The sequence below is a fragment of the Natator depressus genome, chromosome 8, assembly GCF_965152275.1.
Source record: "Natator depressus isolate rNatDep1 chromosome 8, rNatDep2.hap1, whole genome shotgun sequence".
Taxonomy (NCBI): Eukaryota; Metazoa; Chordata; order Testudines; family Cheloniidae; genus Natator; species Natator depressus.
The window spans coordinates 63,661,454-63,683,032 of record NC_134241.1 but is presented as its reverse complement, the minus strand read 5'-3'; the positions used below and the strand labels follow the sequence as shown (position 1 = coordinate 63,683,032).

At 40.3% G+C, this 21,579-nt stretch overlaps 1 protein-coding gene across 5 annotated transcripts in view; it reads right to left on the bottom strand.

Moving 5' to 3' along the window:
• The window catches only part of NEK7 (NIMA related kinase 7), a 128,217-nt gene extending 114,388 nt beyond the window's left edge, over nt 1–13,829 (bottom strand). The window contains exon 1 of one of the 5 annotated variants that reach the window (XM_074961183.1): nt 13,607–13,829. The gene's annotated coding sequence lies outside the window, so the exon portion shown is untranslated. Of the gene's footprint in view, nt 1–12,890; nt 12,919–13,126; nt 13,245–13,606 lie in introns of those variants that run through there. The other 4 variants (XM_074961187.1, XM_074961188.1, XM_074961184.1 and 1 more) reach the window with 4 other exon arrangements.
• Nucleotides 13,830–21,579: the final 7,750 nt, after the last annotated feature.

Here is a 21,579-nt window from a genome sequence, read left to right as displayed (position 1 = left end):
CTCCATCTTGGAACGTCAGTATTCTTCCACAAGCTAGTCTGGGAATCAAGCTTTGGTAACAAAGGGTTCCCGCCATATGCGAAAGCGATATAAGGCAGGGAGTGACATCATCTGGGGTTCTTCACTCCCCACACAAGACGACTCCTGGAAACACCTGAGGAACAAAGACTGACCTGGGGGAAGTGCTGGACCCAGGCTAAAGGGATTTCTAGCCTGTGCATGAAACACCTGGGAATTCCAAGCTGTAAAGCAAGTGCAGCTTGCCCCTTAAGTATCTGCAGCCTGCTTGTATCATCTCTTAGGGTGAGAATCTGCTATTCATATCTAATCTCTTTAGTATAGCATGCTTAGTTTGTGTGTTTTGTTTATTTGATAAACTGCTTTGAGCTGTGTGCTATCACTTAAAATCTCTCTCTTGTAGTTAATAAACTTGTTTTTACTTTATCTAAACCAGTGAGTTGGAGTGAAGTGCGTGGGAATCATAACTCAGGGACAAAAGGCTGTTTTGCATATTCCTCTCCACATTGAGGGAGGGGGTGAATTTATGGGCTTACGCTGTACAGTTCTCTGTGCAGTGCAAGACGTATAATTTCGGGTTTATACTCTAGAGGGGGTAAAACTTAAGGAGCAGGGAGTAGCCTTCCCATGCAGGGGATGGTCAGGGAGACTGCTTGTAACTGCAGCTGGGTACGCCCCTACCTGTATGTATGCTGGTTTTCGAAAGTACAGGCTGAAGGGATTTGCAGCTTGTCACAGCAGTACAGTGTGAGAGGAAGCCAAGGATGATGGGTCGGGAGGGCTCAGTGGTACCCCAGTTCCAGGTGGCACCCTGAGGGGAACCTGTCACACAAGGAATAAGTAAAACAGGAAAAGCCCACAGAATGACTGCTGTTCTTCACTGGAGAGTACAGTCAAAAATTCTGCCTTCATTCACCAAAACATAGTCAGTCACCAACTATCCCATTTTCTATAGCATATTGTTTTCCTGATTGCAAATCTAGTGTAAAGATTAAAATAAAAACAAGACTTGCATGAGAGTAAGTTTTACACGATATAGATTGCACAAATGAAATAATTTTGGTTAGCTTTCAGATGCCCAATTTTTCATTATAGATTGTATTATCTTTCTCATAATAACTAGTCAACCATTGCTTGGTAGTAAAAGCTGCAGTAGTGATAGTTTTAATGTTATTTATACTACTGCTGTCAGATGGCACACGCTGTTTTTTCTGGGGGGGGGGGGGAGATGTGCGGTAACTTAGATGCTAAGGAAATTAATTTTAAAAAGTTAACATTTTACACAGTATGTAACATAAGGCATAACTGAGGGGGGCTTGAGATTGCTTAGAAAGACTTGTTTCTAAATGTCTCTACAAAATATACTTAAAGTGCTACACTTTCAAAAAATATTCCTAGTTCTCCCATTCCCAATCAAGGATATCTCAAGAGAAAACTTTTAAAGAAAAAAGGAGTACTTGTGGCACCTTAGAGACTAACAAATTTATTTGAGCATAAGCTTTCGTGAGCTACAGCTCACTTCATCACTCATGAAAGCTTATGCTCAAATAAATTTGTTAGTTTCTAAGGTGCCACAAGTACTCCTTTTCTTTTTGCGAACGTCCATATAGTCTATCCTGTCTAGTAGCTAACAAGCATGTGCAATATGCTTGCATGCTATAACTCTATGGATTTTTATTTTTAAAAGGGTTATTGGCCTTTCTAAAAAAATTTCCATCCACTTCCCCCAAAAATCCCAAGCACACTGACACACAGTATTTTTTTTTTTTTAAAAGCACCTGGAAAGTTCTATTTTGCAATCTTACCTATTAAATATTTAAACATAATTCAGCTGAAACCACATATTTTAAAAAATTAAATGGTGACACAGGGCACTACTTTAATAGCCGAAGAGATTGAGTTGTTTCAGGAAAGCGAGATTAAAATGTTTTGTCCATTTTACTTTCTTCTACTTTCTAGAACTGCTCTTGATAATGAACACAGTTGAGCAACATCAATCAGAGCAGTGGAAGTAATGTCACTACTCTACACCTTCAGTGTTATATTTACCATGTGAGATTTACCTCACGTAGACAGTACGCAGGAAACAACAGCTTTGTATTTATTTTTAAAGAGTTCCATAAAAAATATTATATATATATATATATATATATATATACACACACACACACACACACACAGAGTCAGAATCTTCCAGGTGTTTTGCAACACAGCAAGGTAAAGTACAATACATATATAATAATTTATCCAAGATATTTAAAAATACTGTCCTCTCAAGGGAAATATTACCTATGTATTTTAGTGATAGAATTAGCTCTGCAGAGTCTTATATGGCGACATAAAAAAGGTGATTTACTTAATATTTCTCCTTCACACACATCCTGCTATGTACAACCAAATTTAACTAGTGTAGAATCTTACAAATACAAGTATTCAAGTGTCACACCCAATTTCAGCCTAGAGTATGTGTGTCAAAGGTTGTCTACCCTACTATAATCCTAAAAAACATTTTCTTTAAGTCTACTCTGTTAAATGTTTTTACATGCACTCAAAATCTAGTATTTGTCAACTTTTGAAAATCAGAAGTTTCCAGAATGCTCATCACATGCATGAGAAAACAAGAAAAAAAAACTGTGAAATATGGATTTTTCCCAATTTGTTTGTTTCCCAATTTCCATACCCTATATGCTCAGTTTAAAAATAAAAATTCTAAAACTTCATTGTATATTAACAAATGTTCTTTAATATAATTGATTTTAGAAAATACTGTTTAAATAATATGAAACCTCACTATAGAACTTTACTTCTTTGCTAAGCATGTGGGAAGAGGTACAGAAAGGGTGTGGATTTAATGTGCGAATTATGGGGAGTATGTGAGCAAGGTTCTACAGTACTGATGAGAATCCAGCTTTGCTCCCACTCTATTCTCCCTAGACTTGATCCTGTGAATTTCATCCAACACTATCTCCCCCCTACACATATGAACAAATGGAGGAGTACAGACGCTCAAAAGAGATACATTTGGGAGGGAGAAGGGAATAAGATAGCTGTAAATGGTTAACCCTTCAGCATTATGTCTTGTTAAAATTCAAACTATGCAGGTATGTTAAATTACACAGTTTGATTTTTTTTTTTTTTTTTTTTAAAGTGGCAAGCCAAAAACAGTGTCCAATAAAGCAGGTTAAAGCTGTAACTAACGTAGCAAAAGCTAACCAAATTTTATTTTAAATTACATAGTTCATTTAAATTAATTTATATTTTTCTGATGTGCCCCATAAAATAATGTTGAGCAGGTAAATATGTATAGTAAAATATTTTAAGAGACTATTACACAGGTATTGCATGTAAACTAAATAAAAACTTCAGTTCAATGGTTGACTGAGATTTTCAGTGCATATCTAAAGGTAAATTTTGTCTAGAAGACTTCAGAAATGACAACTACAGCTGTTTGTATAAAATGATACTTTAAGACAAAAATCACACAATCTTGAAATTCTATTTAACGCCAACACTTTGTTCCCATATACATCAAAGCACTTTGCAAGAAGGGTATCCTCACTACTGCAGTTTACTTAGCAGCTCTTCTACTGTACTTTCAATTGTTTTTCCAAGTTTAGCTGGATGGATGATACTCATCTGGGTTGTAATTGCCAAGATACACTTCAACAAAATCACTCATTCACCTTTACACCACTGGAATTCAGGATTTCCTGATGCTTAATAGGGGTGCATTTTACATTAGTGGCAAGAAAACCTGACTGAAAAAACAACTTTCCAACTAATCGGAATAGCAGCAAAGATCATATAAAGTATTTTTTCAGTAATTTATTATAAAGCACCTCTTCTTTTGATTAACCTAGATTACTAAAATTAAGGGTTTGCCTACACAGGGGTTTTTTAATGGATCAAACTGAGTTAAGTCTGTTTAAACACACACACACACACACACACACTTAGATGTGCATACTGTCAAGTCAATCAATCATTCTATAAAATTACATGTTCAGATAATAGTTTATAACAGGATTAGAACTGATGACGAAATAGAGTGACATTCTTCAAGTATTTATAATAGCCAAGCAATTATTGTTATTTCATTAAATATGAAGGAGGAGACTGTAGCTGGCCATGCTCAGGGTTCGAGTAAGTGGAAGAATGGGACACAAGGTTCTCCTGTCACTGTAGTTAATCCACCTCCCCAAGAGGTGGTAGCTAGGTCAACAGAAGAATTCCTCTGTCAATCTAGCACTTTCTACACCAGGGGTCAGGTCAGCATAACTAAGTCTCTCAGTGGTGTGGATTTTTCACACCCCTGAGAGACGCAACTAGGTCGATGTACGTTTCCAGCACAGACTAACCCTGAGTGTGCAACAGACCAAATTATCCAGGTCAGCTGGACAGCCAGCTGCACAGGGACTAAAACAGGCAGGGAGAACTAAGAGATGAACAAAGTACAGAGCAGTTCAAGAGGAGAAAAGCACGGGTTAAGAACTCAACACCTTGCATAGACTTCAGTTTCCAGCCCTGGATCTGGCCTTCTCACTTTTGCACAGGGCCACATACTCCATGTAAGTTACTCCAGTGTGCAAGCTCAGAAAACTGAAAATAGCCTGCTAGAGGGTTCTTTCATCTTTCCAATTTGTTCTGCTAGGAATAGGATAGTTCCCTTCAACCAGACCATTGTTTTCAGTGTACACACAGTAAGAAGAGGATAAACTTTGGGACATACCTAATCAATTTAGTTTAGCTTTGTAACTGAACTGTCAGCCAGAAAAGAGGTGCTACTGGCCCTTTACATTTCTTCCCTGCTTGACTAACATCTGTCAATGAGGGGAGGAAAGTCACTACACCTCTATCTCTCAATACTGTTTCCAAAGCCGTATTACCATATGTGGCAGAAGTAGGCATGACTGAGCAGTTGTTTAAAAGAAAGTAGCAACCCTTCTTCAAAATAACGTGCATTCAAGACAGCATCACTTTAACGCAAGAGGGCTTGCAGAGCCCAAGCAGGCCAACAGCTGGTATACAAATTTGGGCTGGATAGCTGAATTAAACCGATTAAGTCTCCAGACAATCCATATCTGAAAAAGTCTTCTCTACTTATTGATTTGATAACGTTATCTCATTTAAAGACATTTTTCTATCATGCTTAGTTTTCACTAAGTAACCAAGGTTGATATTATCCCTGTCCTCCCTCCCCCCTTCTTTTTGCTAACATTTTATTACCCTCTTGTTGAGTGATCTCTGAAATCAGTTTGCAAGTTGCTTTGGACAAGGCTCACATCTGTATCTGTTTTAGGACATATTTAGAACATCTGTGTTGTTAAAAATAATAAATAAAAATAAGATTCTTTACTCCAATAGCATTAGAAAACAGTTTTCAAAACAAGACCACATACGTTGCATGAAAAGCCTACTCAAGGTGGCTTCTGGGACCCACATAGAATCAACTAAATAATTAACATTACATTTAATGATTTGCACTTTTCCCATCTTTGTCCACAAGCATATCGCATTATTTTACTTTGAGTTATTTGAATTGGTCTGCTGCTATTTACAATTCAGATTTCAAACTTCTATAAAAAAAATTGCAATGTAACTTAACAGCACAAATTTCAAGTTGTACAGTCCACTGTAAAATTTGCACTTTGTTGCTGTTTAGTTATGCAACTCATCCAAGGATCAGAAACAGTACTATTTAACGAGTGTGTTGGTTAGTTACTGAAGTCATTTATTGTTGTCATTCCCTAAATGGACGAGTTAGCTGATCAACAAAGCAAACTACAAGTATCTTGGTATCACACTGACCTCCAACCCAGCCAACATACTAGAGACTGCCATTTCCCCTCCAACTCCCACAGCCTCAGAAGCAAGGGGTGGTGGAGGGAGAGGAGGCAGCAGGGAAGGGAGGATTTGTCTGAGCCAGCAGGGGAAAGACAACCTCTTAGTCCTTTTTTAAAGAGTACACCCCTCCGCCCTCTTTGTGGGTACTCAGCCTCCTTGTGGCCCTGAAAAGGAGAGCACTGCAGTGCATGGTGGTACACAAGGGTTTGGCAAGTCTACTGGTTCCCACGCATTTAATTAGAGGGTTTATAAGCCCTTTCCCTGAGCCCCGTGGGCCGTTCTGCTACATATCCACCTGCAAACTGAACACACCACGCACATGTTTATTAATTTCATTAAGAACTGGAAATCTCAGGCAAACTATTATACTAAACTCTGTCATTCACCCAACAAACTGAGAAACTCTTTTACTATACAGAAAATACAAAGTAGCTAATAAGGCCAAATTGAAAGTTTTGCTTCCTATTAGCCAAAAATTAGTGACATTTTCAAAAATGAAAATGTTTCATTATTTGCTCCCTTATAAATCTTGAATGAACTTCTAGTCCTGAGGAGTCTGTCAACATAAGGCTGATACACAAAAACTGAACACTTAGCGCATCAAATTTCATAGAGCTTGAGTTGGCCGAGCACAATTTTTGTGTTTGAGGAATAAGGCTTCAAATGACCGCTACCACATTTTTTCTGGTGGTGGTTTTGTGGGAGCATTGTACCATTAGGCCAACATAGGAGCTACATGCAGATGAAGGCAAATGTTTCTCAAACAGTGACTATCGGTCCAGCCCACTACAACAGTTGCCCACCAGTGGACAGAGCAATTTCCAGCCAAGATACTCACCGAACTCCCCACTGTTCAGACTAGGGTGATCAGACCAGTTACCCAGCAAAAAGTACTGTCACTTTCCAGGCACAACGCTGGATCTTTCTCCCTTAGCTATTTGGTGGCCTGCAACTGAAAATTCAGCCAGCCCATTCATGACTCCTCCTCTCCAGCTCATCAGTAAGACAAGTCAGGTTCTTTTATTTACTTCCCTGTGACCTGCATAGTTTCTATTGTATCTTTTTATTTGGGTCTCACACTCAAGTTTAGACAAACGTCCTTCAAGTATGTCCTATTTATTCTTCAAAGAAGTACTCCTTGACGGTTATACATGTACTGACTTGCCTAGTCGAGTGTTGGCTTATGAATATTTACATGCATTAAAAATGGTAACTATTTTAAAAAGGTGTTCCAATCCAATCAAACAGATACACGCACCTATTCTGAATACATGCATAACAGAAGCTTGTACCATTTCTTTAGAGAGCTTTATAATAAGTAGAGTCATGGGGATCTCACTTAAAAAAAAAAAAAAACCACCCACAAACCCTTGTCCCTGCAATTCTTGAGAGCCCCACTGGTGTAAAAATTCTGTGTATTTGCTAAGGAGCGGGACATTTTCCTCCATTTCCATTATACCTTCTCTTCAGTTCCTCAGAGGTCTAAAGAGGAACAGACACTCCAGCTTGCCATATTCAGTAGAGCCACTGGGTGAATGAAACAAAGGACAAATTAAGCTTGATTCAGGTTTTAAATATGTACAATGAAATAAGTTACTCAAGCCTGGACTAAACTAAGGGAGTAGGTCGATCTGAAGTTAAATAACTTAATTAGTGTAAAATATGTAACTTAATTCAACGTAGCTTAGACAACTTACAGCAGTGTCTATACCATGCTATGTTGTCAGGAGACCCTCTCCCATTGACATAGCTTCCACCTCTCAGGGTCATGTAGTACTGAAGTCGACAGGAGCGTGCTCTCCCATTGACTTATCGCATCTGCACTAGACCCGCTAAATTGATGCCCGCTGCATCGATTGCAGCAGCACCAATTAAGCCAGTAGTGAAGACAAGCCCTCAAAAAGAGATGCATACATTTTACTCAATCAACTAGATTTTACAAATGAGTTAAGAGGAGGCAAATGATCATTCAAAAGGCAGGAACTACCCTTAGACATTACCATATTATTGTTCGATACATAAAAGCCAACCTCTAATTTTAAAATTTGGTGACACTACACTAACGAATTGAAACATCTAATTACAACTCTATAGCATAATCTTGACTGCCAGGATCTTTTCCAGATACACTGACCAGAGCATATATATAGAAAAGAGACTCCAGAGAAACAAGTCCCACAAAACTTGTCTATGTTATGTGAAAACAATGTACTTTAACCTATGCTTTCACCCATTCCTGCAGCTTACCACCTCAAACCTTGTGCCTTTTTCTAAATGGGGTGCACACCCACAACCTTGCCATCAATAAATAAAGCACATAGCAAAAACAAAAACAAAAAAAAACCAAAAAGAACAAATTCTTCCTGGGGAGATGAAAGGAAGAAGAAAAAGGAACCACAGGTGACAGCTGCTAGATCTTTTAGTGAGTTTCTGGAAGATGCTCAGATACCACAGCAAAATCTGCAGACTGGGAATCTGAACACAACAGAATCCAATGCATTTTTCTACTACTACTTTTTTTTGTCTCTCATTTCTGTATGAATTTCAACTTTCTATTATAACTATCCACTGCAGTCATTTGTACAGGAACCAATAAAACAAAGTATTTAAAAGAAAAATAAACCTCGTGTTCCTCATTAATGCCAGATATTTTATGAGGAATAAACTATTTTGGAAAAACCGGGAACTGAAGTTCTAAAACTCATTACTTGAGCTTAAAAACAGGTTTATCTTTTTTCCTAACAAGAATCAAAATTTTCTGAAGCGTCCAACTGAAACATCTGCCAAACACCAAAAAAGAGCAAACATCCCTCAGGAAAAGAAATTTAGATCACTAGCATCTCAATGACAAATTTAATTCACTAGCATCTCAATGACAGTCAAATGTACGCACCTTAGACCATGAATAGGATACAAATATAAATTAATCCAATGGATCTAAAGTAAATCAAATTATTAAATTATAAGACTTGGATCATTTTTTTTTTAAACTACAAATAAGGTCAACACATTTAAGTGCAAGCTCCTGAATGTCAAATAAAGTTAACAGTCAGTGAATTGCCTCCTACGTTCAATAACAAGCAAAAGCTACTGGTCTAACAAAATTAAGTAAATACAGTTCCTTAGCATAGCAACAGAGGTTATCATAGTATTATCTTTTGAATTATAAATGTATTATTACTTTCCCATATATTACTGCATGGAAAAGTGTACTGTTTAAACAGTACTAGATAATGGCACTTAAAATGATTAACTTTTTAAACTACAAAATCATGATTATAATACTGAAATCACAGTTGTCTCACATTTAACATGTATCAAAGAAAGCTTATCTTCACTAGAGAAATAATGTCTAACCACAGATCTCTTTCTCATGATTCTAAAACATCCTGTAATCCAAACAAAAGAAGTCCTTCAACAGTATCTTAGCTGTGCAATGACTCATATTGACTATCTTTACACTTACCCCTAAAGTTAAGCTCAACTGAGCCGGAATCATGTCAGCTGAATCATTCTGTTGCCCATATGTGGTCAGTGTCATGTTACAACGGAAATGGCAAATCAGTCCTCCAAAGGCTGCCCACAATGCCCCAGCCACTGCAAGAGTGGCCTCTTTGGCCATCTAATTCCACTGGCCTAGGGTCAACCTGTCCAGAAGCAACTTATTTGTATACACTTCCCAGCACACATACGTAGCCTGTGGCTACATGGTGCTTCCACAGCGACTAACTTCTTTTGGCAACTGATCCACAAAGTTATTACTGATCCACATATTTCCAGATCATTGATCTATATTAGGTAATTCCATACTCAAGAAACAGTTCCTTAATAGCTGTAGGTCCATCAGGAAATTGGGGATAAATTGCAAATAATCACAGGATTTTCCCTGGGGGGACTGCAGAAGTTATAATAGTTTCTTCCCACACTTGGCTGAATCACCGCAAGATCCCTGAAAGCTCTGCAAAATCATCCATAATGCACAGCTGCTTGAAGCAGTATCAAACTCTGGAATGCATACTCACAAAGCATGCCTGAGTATAGCACGAGCATGGATGCAGGATGTCACAGGAACTCCACTAAGGGCAGTCTACACATACAGCAGCATAGCTGTATCAATGCAGCTGCACCGCTGCAACATCTCTAGTGAAAACGCTCTATGCCGATGGAAGAGAGCTCTCCCATTAGCATAATAAAACCACCTCCAGCAATGGCAGAAGCTATGTTAGCAGGAGAGCGTATGTCAGTGGAAGACCTTATGTTGGTGTAACTTATGTCATTCAGGACAGAGGCGTGGTTATTCACAACCCTGAGCGACATAAATTATGTTGACATAGGCCATGTCTATGCTACAGCCTAAGTTTGTATGCCACCTGAGGGCACACAGTCTCACTAGCTACAAGTGAAATAACTGCATCGAGTTAAGTACAACAAACACAATTCTAGTTCAGATAAGCCCCCAGAAAGTTAGAGATACAGAAAAGAGCAGAACAGCCCATCTACAGCTACTGCCTTATATAGGAAAAACTCAGCAGTTACACCACACAATACCACAAGATTCACTTTTCTGAGCCAAGTGCTCTGAACAATAGTTTGAACTCCCTAACTTTTGTATTTGAAAACATTAGTCAAAGTAGTTACGCATCATCCCTTCATTTAATTTCTTACAGATTATTGTAGGCTTCTACGTATGCCTCACTCTTAAAGGTGATCTACTTTTAAAAAAGGACCTGTTTTTGCTTTCCTGAAATCATTTCTTTGGTGGCGATGGGGTTCTATCTGCTTAGATCTCATCGGCCCTGGGAAGACACTTTGATGACTGGGAAATTTAGTGAAGTAACAAAATCATAAGAATGAAAACTGAACAATCAAGAGGGGGAAAGGATTTTTAGTCAGACCTGCTTATTTTTGTATCGGCAATTTGGCTTCAATGACCATCCAAAATGTTGATTAAAGGAGATCTGTGATAAAGATTCAGCACCTCTACCTCTTCAGCTAAGTTGTAAGATCTCATAAAAAATGTACTCCAAGTGCCAACAAAAGATCCTTCAGGCAAACCAGTGAAAACCTAAACTTTTATTTTAGAAATATTGGGAATGTAAAAACTAAATAAATAAAAAAAGGGGGGGGAAAATCAGGCCTCTTTTATATATCAAAGAAAAAAAACAAGCATTTTTTTTAAATGCTTTGCAGGTCAAAAACTGAGATTCTTCCTATTTTAAGGATAACATATCGAGAAGGTGGGGAAACTATTGAATTTCTTCATCTATATTCTAGTCTTATTGCTTTCTACTCTTTCTCCATTTCTAATGCAGCAGAAGTGAGTACAATATTTCAAATATTGATACTTCAGTCCTTCTTACACTGCAATAATATTGAATTGCATTCTAGGTAGTCTCAATAAGAATCAATATTTGAATGAAGTTATTTGTCTTGATTTACACATCTCGGAATCACAATAGTTATTTTACTCCTATGCACTGTCCTAAGTGTTATATACCCTTATATACTGTCAACACTATCTAGTGCTAGTTGCACAAGGCCAGTTGACACTGAGTCACCAAAGCTTGTGAATGTATGGGTTAATGTGCCATTCACTGTAAATTCTACATCTCGGAGCTTATCATATAAATAATTATTTATTGCAAACCCTATTCAAATACATTTCTTATATAAAGAAAAGCTATTTAAAACCAATTTTTATCTTGCTTGAACAGCAGTGCCATCATTAACATGTTAGAAAATAGCTATCACCTCAAAAAGTGAACTCAGCACTCAACTGGCATGAGAAGTGAAAAGACTTTCAGTCTATGCAGAGGAAACAAGTGTTGGACTGATTTAAGAAACTGATTAATGGGCACTAACTTGAATGTTTTTTTTCCCCCTTTCTCCAAAGCACCACAAATAAATTTAAAGTAAAAAAAAGTTTCTACTGCAACTCTGTGGAGCTCCAAAGCTTGTCTCTTTCACTTCTGAAGAAGAGCTCTATGGAGCTCCAAAGCTTGTCTCTTTCACTAACAGAAGTTGATCCAATAAAAGATATCACCTCACGCACCTTTTGTCTCTCATATCCAGGGACCAACATAACTACACCACCCCTGCAAATGTAAATGATCAGAGATTCAGCATTTTAAGAATTTTAGAACCTAAGATCAGTATTATAGTCCTGGCATTCTATTGGGCCCTTGTTTTTCTTTTAAAATTTAGTTCCACAATTTGAATTCCTCCCATATAATTAAACTTGATGAAAACTACATTTATTGCAACAAAAACAAAACACAAAAAAAGGACTCATATCTGATATATTCAAAATTACTTTGGTTTAACAGGATAGTAGATATGGTCAAAATATAAGAGATTATTCTACTATGCTTTATGAAGTATCATTGACAAGTATAAATGGGGAAAACTTCAACACAAGCTAGAGGTACTGGCAAAATCCATAGTTAGATATAACATACTATAAGTTTCAACATTAATACTAAAACAATAGGTACCTCATACCACCATGAGGATGACCCTACAAAACTAACTTTTCAGTGGGACTACTCATGTGGGTAATGTTACTTACAGAATTGAGCCTATATTGACCAAAAAACTTCCTAGCACTATTTGAGCTCCAGCCCACCTGCAAGACTGGAACATCCATTCAATATTAAAAAAACACCAGATATGCCATAAAAAGTATCACAACAAAGAGAAACAAAAATATATCATTTTTGAAAGGAAAAAAGTTTCCATTTTAATTTTAACTTTAAAAATGACATGAAAAGGTGAGATTAAGAGAGAAAGGAGGATGAGAATAACCTACAAAAGCCCTGTAAAGATATGCATGTGTAAAAAGTGTTTGCATGTTCAGAGCCAAAGAATGACTAAATCACAAGATGTAAATCGAGGTGGAACAGACCCCATCAACAGGATTACCTTTAAAAAAAAAAAAAAAACAACCCTATACCACATTTTCTCCGGTTGAGGGACAGAACTCCCCCACCATCCGCAGCAAAAGAGAAAGGTATTCAAACAAGTCCTACCATGAATAAGCTAGCCTCGAAAGATACTTTTAGCCCCCACTTAAGCAATGAAATTCCTTGACGTTAAAGCTTTTGGAGGCCTGAGCCGCCTCTATTCCCTGCGGACTGTTTTCTGCAACCCTCTCAGCCAAAGACCGAGCAAATCCGCCTTTAGAACCTGTAGCTCCAGGAAAAGAGACCCCTTAAAATGACGCCCAGTCCGAAGCGCAGCGACCCTACATACAAACAGCCCCCACCAGAACGAGCACCGGCCGGGGCTGCCGCCTCCACGCTGCTGCTGCTAAGGGCACGGGCAGGTGTTGCCGAGCATGGGACAGGGGCTCCAGAGCCCCACGGCCCAGACCGGGAAGGAGACCAGGTCTCGGCGACCCCCCGGCACTAAGCACGTGCCGCCGCCCCCGCCACCGCCCCCTCCTCAGAGTTTCACTCTGCACAGGAGTCAGGCTTCGGACACACGCACGCACACACTCTCCCCACCCCCCGCCTCGGGCGGAGCGGCAGCAGCTGCAGCCAATGGGGGCCGGACCACTAGTGATGGTGGCCAATGGGGCCCGGCGGGAGGTGGAATCGTCCTCACGCCGCGGCTGCCCTGTGTGAGGTAGCTGCCTGCAAGGAAGGGAGATTCTTGGTTACGGCCGCAGCTGCCGACAGGGGCGGTCTGGGCTCCGCACCCCAAGCTCCCGGCGCCGCGGCCCCTTCCTTCCCCCATGCCTCACCAGACGGTCCTCGGTCTCCCGCCTCCTCCGCGCGCCGGGGCCCCGGAGCCGGCCTCGCTGCCTCCGCGGAGAGATCCTGCCGAGTCAGGGCCAGGCCGGGCCGCGCCGGAGGGACGCTCGCTGCGGGGCTCCCCGTGCGCGAACCGAGCGGCCGCGGCGGTAGCAGCCCAGCCTCCTGCTGCTGCTGCCAGGACTGTAAACATCCCGGCATCCCCGAGGGGAGAGAGGCGGGGCCGGCTCCGGGCTCCTCCTCAGCGCGGGCCCCCACCCCGTCCTCCTTGCGCGGAGCGGCCCGGGCGGGTCGTGTGCTCGGGCAGCCGGGTGTGCCGCCGGGAGGCCAAGCTCGCCCTGGGGAGGTAGCTGGGCCGCGCGCACCGGAGCTGCTGTATCCCCGCAACTGCTGTTGCGGCAGGAGTTTGGTCTGGCTCGCAGAGCCCTGCAGCGCCCAGCGCGTGCCTCCAGGCTAGGATTGGGGGGGGGGGGGGGGGTTCTGGACTGGGGAGCGCCTGGTGCTGTGGCCAGGCCGCTGTCTGTCAAACAACGTGCCTGGGTGCTGCGCTGCTTCGGAAGGGGCAAGAGACTGGCTGTTCCGCTGTGAAGAACCTAGGGCAAACCTGCAGCCATGTTTTTGAACCCAGATCAGATGTTGGGTGCTGCGGCAATTCCAGTTCCGGTTGTGTTAGCAAACTCTGCTGCAGGGCTTTAGCGATTCGTAACAGCCTAGCTCGTCCTTGGAATTGCAATGCGCTTAAAAATGAACTGGTCCAGGACCAGCTCCTAAAAAGAAGTGGAGAGTTCATCCATGCACAAGCAAATGTATTCTCAACCAGCTACCTTCTTCCTTTATGCAGTGGAGTTTGCGACCAGAGATTGTAAACTCTCTCAGGCTGGAACTTATTTTTTATGTGGTGGTACATTGCCTACCACAGAAGTATCCTAACTCGTGCCAAGAACTCCTAGGCACTACAAAATATACAGCAGCTCCCCTGACAGGATTGAAAGGGGCTCAGCAGTTTGAGCTATTATTGAAGTAAATCAGAGCAATAAGAGCCCAGGATTTCTGAAAAGCAAACAATGGGTTCCTAGAGAGAACCTTTTATTAGATCAGCCATCTACCTGACTTTGTCCCTGTTTAGTGTAGGAAAAGGAGGTATGTTTCGCAAATGTCAGCTAGCACATGATACTTAACATGTTTTTAAACACAACTAAGCACCTAGGTTAGACAGTGGTGTTTACAAATGTTAGCTGGTCATAGTTCCCTTGAGGACTAACCATAATCCATTAGAGAAAAATGAAAGTCTCCTACCAACCAGCAAACGGAATATTCCTGGCTTTCTAATGGCATGTTTCCTGTTTCTAGCAGTTCTCTCCTAGGGGGAGAGAACTGAAGTTAAACCTTTGTTTAGGAATTAAAAATAAGAACAGCTTCCCTAAAAAGTACAGAAGAGAGAGTAGGCTCTTCTCTATCTGGAGAGATGGAGAAGCTCTCCCTCGAGATCCTGATCCTCTCTGAATGCTGAAATGAGGACTCAAGAGGCACAAAACACTGGAGTGGAAGCAACAGGAGGAGATGGTGCTAGTCTAAAGAGTTTGAGGTTCTCAGTGGGTATGTCTACAATTCAATTAAAAACATGCCAGCTAACTCAGGATTAGGGACTGTTTAATTGTGTAGATGTTTAGCTTAAGTCCTACAAGCCCGAGTCAGCCGGGCCAGCCGCAGGTGTCTAACTGCAGTGTAGACGTACCCAGTGTTCTCCCCCAGTAGATGAAGCAGCAGCAGCACCTGACAGGGAAAGAAGAGAGAGTTATATGTGGGAATTTTCTGTCTCCCTCTACTGTCTGCTTCCCTTCCAGAAGAAGAATTAGGGACTAGCATATCATCCTTAAAAATCACTTCTTAATCTAAAATTCAAGAAATGGCATGAGGGTGCAATCCACAAAGGTGCTTAGATGCCTGAGTCCCATTTTTAGGAACCACTGTGATCCACAAAGCTCCCATTCAGCTGCCATCTAACCCTGTAGGTGATTATACTCACATGGCACCCAAGTTTTTGTCTCTAGGCATGTGCATTGCTGCTTCACTGTAGGTGTCCAGGCACCTATCTCCTACCTGAGCCTCACAGCAGATCACAAACCAACAAAGTCTGCTGCCTGAGTCACACAGATTTTTATGTCCAGAAAGGGCAATCATGGTCACCTAGTCTGACCTCCTGCACATTGCAGGCCACAGAACCTCATCTACTCACTTCTGTAGTAGGCTGTTATTGAAATCTTTAAATCTTGATTTAAAAATCGCAAATTACAGAGAATCCACTGTTTACTGTAATTCAGACCAGCAAGGAATCCATGCCCCGCACTGCAGAGGAAGGCAAAACAAACCTCAAGATATCTTCCAGTCTGAGCTGGAAGAAAATAGTAGTCAGTTAGACCCTGAGCATGTGGAGGAGACCCACCAGCCAACCAGATACCTGGGAAAGTATCACAGGGACCTGATCAGAAGCAGTCTATAATAGCTCACACAAAATAGCTATGAAGTTGGGGAAGAAGGACTTCCTTTATAATTGTTTGCCTAGTGTGAGCTCACAGGATGTGAGAGACTCCTAGTTCACGTCCCCTCTCCTGAACTGTAGAAGGAATTTGAACAGGGATTGGCCACATCTCAAAGGAGTGTCCTAACCACTAAGCTATACAGTCATTCTAACTTTCACTGGCCAAATATTTAATTACTAAAGTATTTAATCTGGAACAAATTCATTAGGCAAGCTTGAGGAAGCCCTAAACCAGCATATTACATAGCCCAGTGGCTAGGTTATGCACCTGAAAGGTAGCAGGTGCCTCTTCAAATCCCTTCTCCCCTTCAGCAAGGGGGTGGGGGACTTAAAGTTCTTGGCTGAGTACCCTATCACTTGGCTAAAAGTTATGAGGGAGGTCCACACACACATCCAGCAGTTTTGTGTGAACTTGCCAGAGGGGCTGATCCAATAGGCAGCCTTTCAGTAGGATTTGTTATACCATCAACCTTTGTGTAGACGCAAACCAAATTGGCGAGCACTCCTATTTTGACACTACTGATACTTTAGTTTGACAACATCCTGTGTAATTTTGGTGAAGTTCCTGTTTTGTAGAAAGCAAAGTAGTGTTTCTCTAGTGGGCTGTTTTTAAAAAAAAAAAAAAAAGAACCACTTAAAGTTTTTGATAGGTTTGGAATGTTAGAAGTAGTCTTGGCTGTGATGGATTAGCAGCAGAGTGAAGAGGACTTAGTCAAAGGTGCATGATAAATGTTATATAATCAGCACCAGTTCTACATTTGTGTACGTAAACACAAATATACACAGTATATATACTTTACACTCATTGTATTTGTAGAGTTGGTAACTGTTCCAGTGATATTTCCCATTTTAAGTATGAAGAATATGGCTCAAACTAGTAGAGTCTGCCAAAGGAGAATGAACTTCAAGTGAGCCTATTGTATATGCAAATAAATATAGACTATTCTGGTGACCCACAAAAAAAATCCAGAGGGTTTCAGCTATATTGTTTGTCTATCAACTGGACAATGACCTGAATGGTCTTTCTTGATAATTACTCATCACCTCCAGTAGAAGAGCTGACAGCAGAACTTGATGGTCAGTTATATTCACGAAACCTTAGGTGCATCTTCAGATATTTCAGGTTTCCTTCTGCCCATTCCACTGTTTCTTGTTCTTGCCTCTTAGACATAAGTGCCCACAGGATTGCCTGGCCTTAGATTATCCTTACATGTTTATGTTCTAGTGCTTTAAAGGGGAAGTCCAAGGGGTGCGTGTGTGTGGATTTTTGCCATTTTGTCAATGATATATGAATACTCATTTTTTCCCCAACAATAAAGGGTGTGGAAAGGGTGATGCTCATTTTCTATATTAGATATTTAGGGTTTGTCTTAAAGTGACACTGCGAGTTAAGTGCAGGTGAACTGTGAAGAGAAGGGATTTTTTAATCAGACTGTTTAAGGCCCCAATACTGCAAAATACATGTGCTTAAAGTTACCCAAGTGACTACTCCCATTGACTTGAATAGAACTATTCACAGTGAGTAAAGTTAAACATCTGTATAAGTCTTTGCCGAATCTGGACCTTATACTTTTATTTTTGTTATTACCTATTTAACTTCAGTAACTAATTAACACTTTAAATAAAGGAAGACTTTTGAAGATTCAACATCCTCACCCTTCAACTAAGGTGTTAAGAAATCACAGCAAATATTTAATCACTAGTAATCCAAGAAAACACTAAATTTTACATTCTTGATATTTCTAAGCTACAAAGTGAGCAGAAAAAACTTCAATACACAAATAAACCTTTCAGACTGTAAAGAAGTCTTGTGTGTTTTTTAGATTCTCTTGCAAGTCTCATTTTAAAAAAATTAAGACTTAAGGATGAATTTTTAGACGATCCAAGGTCCAGCTTTTTCTTTCTCAAACACAATTTGTGCTCACAAAATGAATTGGTACAAGTCAGATTGCTTGGTCCTCCAATTAGCTGATGAAGTCGTGAAAGGCATAAAGCAGACGGATTGTACACGTGGGCACAAATGGCACATGCACCAAGGATGTTACTATTTTCATCATTTAATTTTACCTCACCTCTAAATAGAGTTTCACTCTCAGTTCCCTATAAATAACTTCACACACTATGGATTGGATTGTACTCCAAAGACACTATCTTGCAAGGCATTGAGCAGTCTGACCTCAATCCCCCAAATTATGCTCTAAGCATAAGAACTACTCACATGCTTCAAGTTAAGCACATGTTTAAATGCTTTGCTGGATTGAGACCAGACTACTCAACACTTGCAGGACTAGCTATGAAAGACTGAATTCACAAAGCACTGGAGGGTTCTGAAAACTACTGAGTCTGCTTTAACTGTGAAGAGAACCAGCTATCCCAAGAAACAGAAAATAGAGCAGCATTTTGCTCTTGGAGACCAAAGACTCAGAAAGAAAAGACAAAATGAGTTTAGAAAGGTGACTATACAACTGGTATACATTTCTGTATCAAATATGCTCATTTACATGTAAGAAAGACAAACTTTCTAAACTAACTTTCAAATGGCTCTCCAAATCAAAGACAAATATATAAATAAAATTTGAGAATGTATATAGATTGATTCTTAATGAATGTTCATCGGAGTTCCCAATCCATGAACTGTGTTGGATTCAGGTAGTTTATCCAAGGAGATGTATTCCCATCCATCTAGAGGGTTGTGGTTTTTTTAATTCTGGCTTGGAGGAAAAAAGAAAACCTTAAATGAGAAATTTTATTTCTCCAAAACAAAGTCTCTTTTCAGCTCTGGAAGAAGTAACTGAAAATTTTTCCTTTATCAGTTAAGGTGTGACTTGAATGAAGTTTGTTCCAAGGTGAATGGGAACTTTTGGGTAATAAGCTTCTCAGTATTTAAATAAAGTTTGTTCATGTGCCTCTTCTCACAAAAATATACCATCTTCTTCAGCTGAGGCAAGCTCTTAAGCTTTGAGATCTACTATTTATGCAGTATATGTAGTGAGAGCTCTAACAAAGGCCCTGAGGAAATTAATAAATCTGTGCTGTAACAGTCTCACTTCTCCGAAGTTGCCAGATTTATTAATAATTCAACAAATTTGCTATTCAATATAGCATATCATTTGATTTTGTCAGCCAGAGAAACAGCCTTAAACATAGCAGCAAGGTGACAATTCTGACTATGGAACTGGAAGTTAGACATAAAATCCACTAAGGGTGAAAGATTATTTTTAAATATCCTACAAAAAATAGCTTGGCATCAAGATGGGAGAGAAGAATTTTTCATTTCAGGGATCATCTTTCCCAGCAAGCAGTAGGGACAACTCCCCAAAGGGTGAGGATTCAGAGGAAAGATCCTTAACCTTTTTATTTCCAGAGCTAACTTTAATAAAGGTACCATCCAACCTCTATGACCCTAAACTCTCATAAAAATAATTTTCAATTTACTAAGCCAGAAATTCTCTATTACCAATTTTTCCTATAGGGGGCAGAGTATCTCAGTTTTTCCTCAGATTATAGCATGAAGACACTACAGATCCAACAGACAATTTCAAGAAGTTACTTAAAAGAAATATAATCTCTCCTGAAGATTTTTCCCCCTCTACCAATCAAAAGCCTAGTCTGCAACTGGAAATTTAATCAGGCAAGCCACCATGTATCTGTAGTAATTGTGATGGAAAAAGGAGGAATTTCTCTCAATTTGGACCACAGGAGGCCGTGGGACACTGAGTAGCTAAACATCAGTTGTCTGCAGCTAAAAGCAACAACAACAATGGCTATCATTTCCAGACACTACTGATACAAAATCCTTTCCATCTTTTCCCAGACAGTAAATCAGTTGCTCATAACCACGAGGAGAGACTGAGACACATCAGGCAGCAATTCAAATACTCCCAAGGCTGGGTGCACTCAAAAGAGAATAACCTGGGAGGTCACTTGTCCTGTTCCAGGGAGCGTTCTCACTGCTTTTCTCCCTTTGCCTGTCTTTGCTCTCCCTTTTCCCTGACCCTGTGGGTTTTGTCTTTCGCCCTCTCTCTCTGTCTTACTGCACTGCTCACACACTTTACCCAGACTCCTATTCACTCTCCCTCCCCAACTCGCCCCATTTTTCTCTCGTCTAGGGGTTTCTGTGGACATCACTAAACTTTCATCAATTTTCAGCTTCTCTCCTGAGCTGTCCAAATCCAACTATCGCTCCCAATGGTCATTTCCAACTGCCATGGAACCTTCCTACTCCAATATTCCATCCTTCATCCTGTTAAAGGACGATCACTAACATGCTGTTTGCACATCATGGAAACTAGAGATGGAAGAGACCACTTAGGTCTACTCAACCGTCTTCCTGGCCATGAAAAAAAAATATACCCTATTGGATATTTCCTAGTGCTTTGTCCACTAATTTTAAAATACCCCAAGTCTCAGATCTTTCATCACTTCCCTTGAGAGACTATTCCACTATCTAATAAGTTTCATTGTCAGGGTGTTGTTCCTGGTATTCAGCCTATATTTACACTTTCTTAATTTCATCCCATAACTCCTATTTAACCACCACACATGCTGCCCTAAGTAACTCTTCTCCCCTTCGTGAGGTTTATGCCTTTTAGCAATTTCAATTCTGTAATTTCTACAGTGAATATCAAATTTAGAACAGTTACTAATAGTGATCACTCATGCACATAGATTTTCCTAAACATTACAGAAAAATCTTACTACCACCCTTATCCATCTGCTGCTCTACCTTACCGACGGGCACCTGTATAAAACAGCATACAGATCTATGCAAAAATTATGAAAGCTACATCAATCCTTTATTGATCATTAAAAAATGTGAATGTATAACCCATAATTATGGTCAGAGCTCAAGGGTGCCTAAGGTCATAACTATGATAACAAAAATAAAAAAATTCTTTTTCTATTTGGAGTAAGGATTGTGGGGTGGGCAGAAGAGGGCTAAGCATGGAACTAGAGAACAGTGTTACTCATTGAGTCTAAGAAACTGGGCTCCACACTAAGGCTTCAGGTGGCTAGGCATCACCGTTAGAGGATAAGTGAGGGCTCCACTGCTTAGCCTTACCTTCCAGCTTGGCTCCCCAGCTCCACAGCTAAGCTCTGTGCTGCTCCCCCTGATTCATTTCTCTCTTACCCATGCCCTGGGCCCTCATCCAGGTTCCTTCTTTAATCCAGACTGCATTATTGATCTATAAAACAAACTCAGTGACAAATAAAGAAAAATAAAAATTTAAAAAACACTAATTAATGTGGGGGTAGAGGTGTGGGGTCAAAGGGTAAAAGGCAATGAATCATGGGAGTAGTGGGTAGCAAGTTAGGCAGGCTCACCCCTATTCAGCTATGCAACTCCAGCCCTTTCTTATAAAGTTGCCTCCTACACTTTTGACAGCCTTCCCCACACACAGTAGTTTAGTTAAACACAGCAGG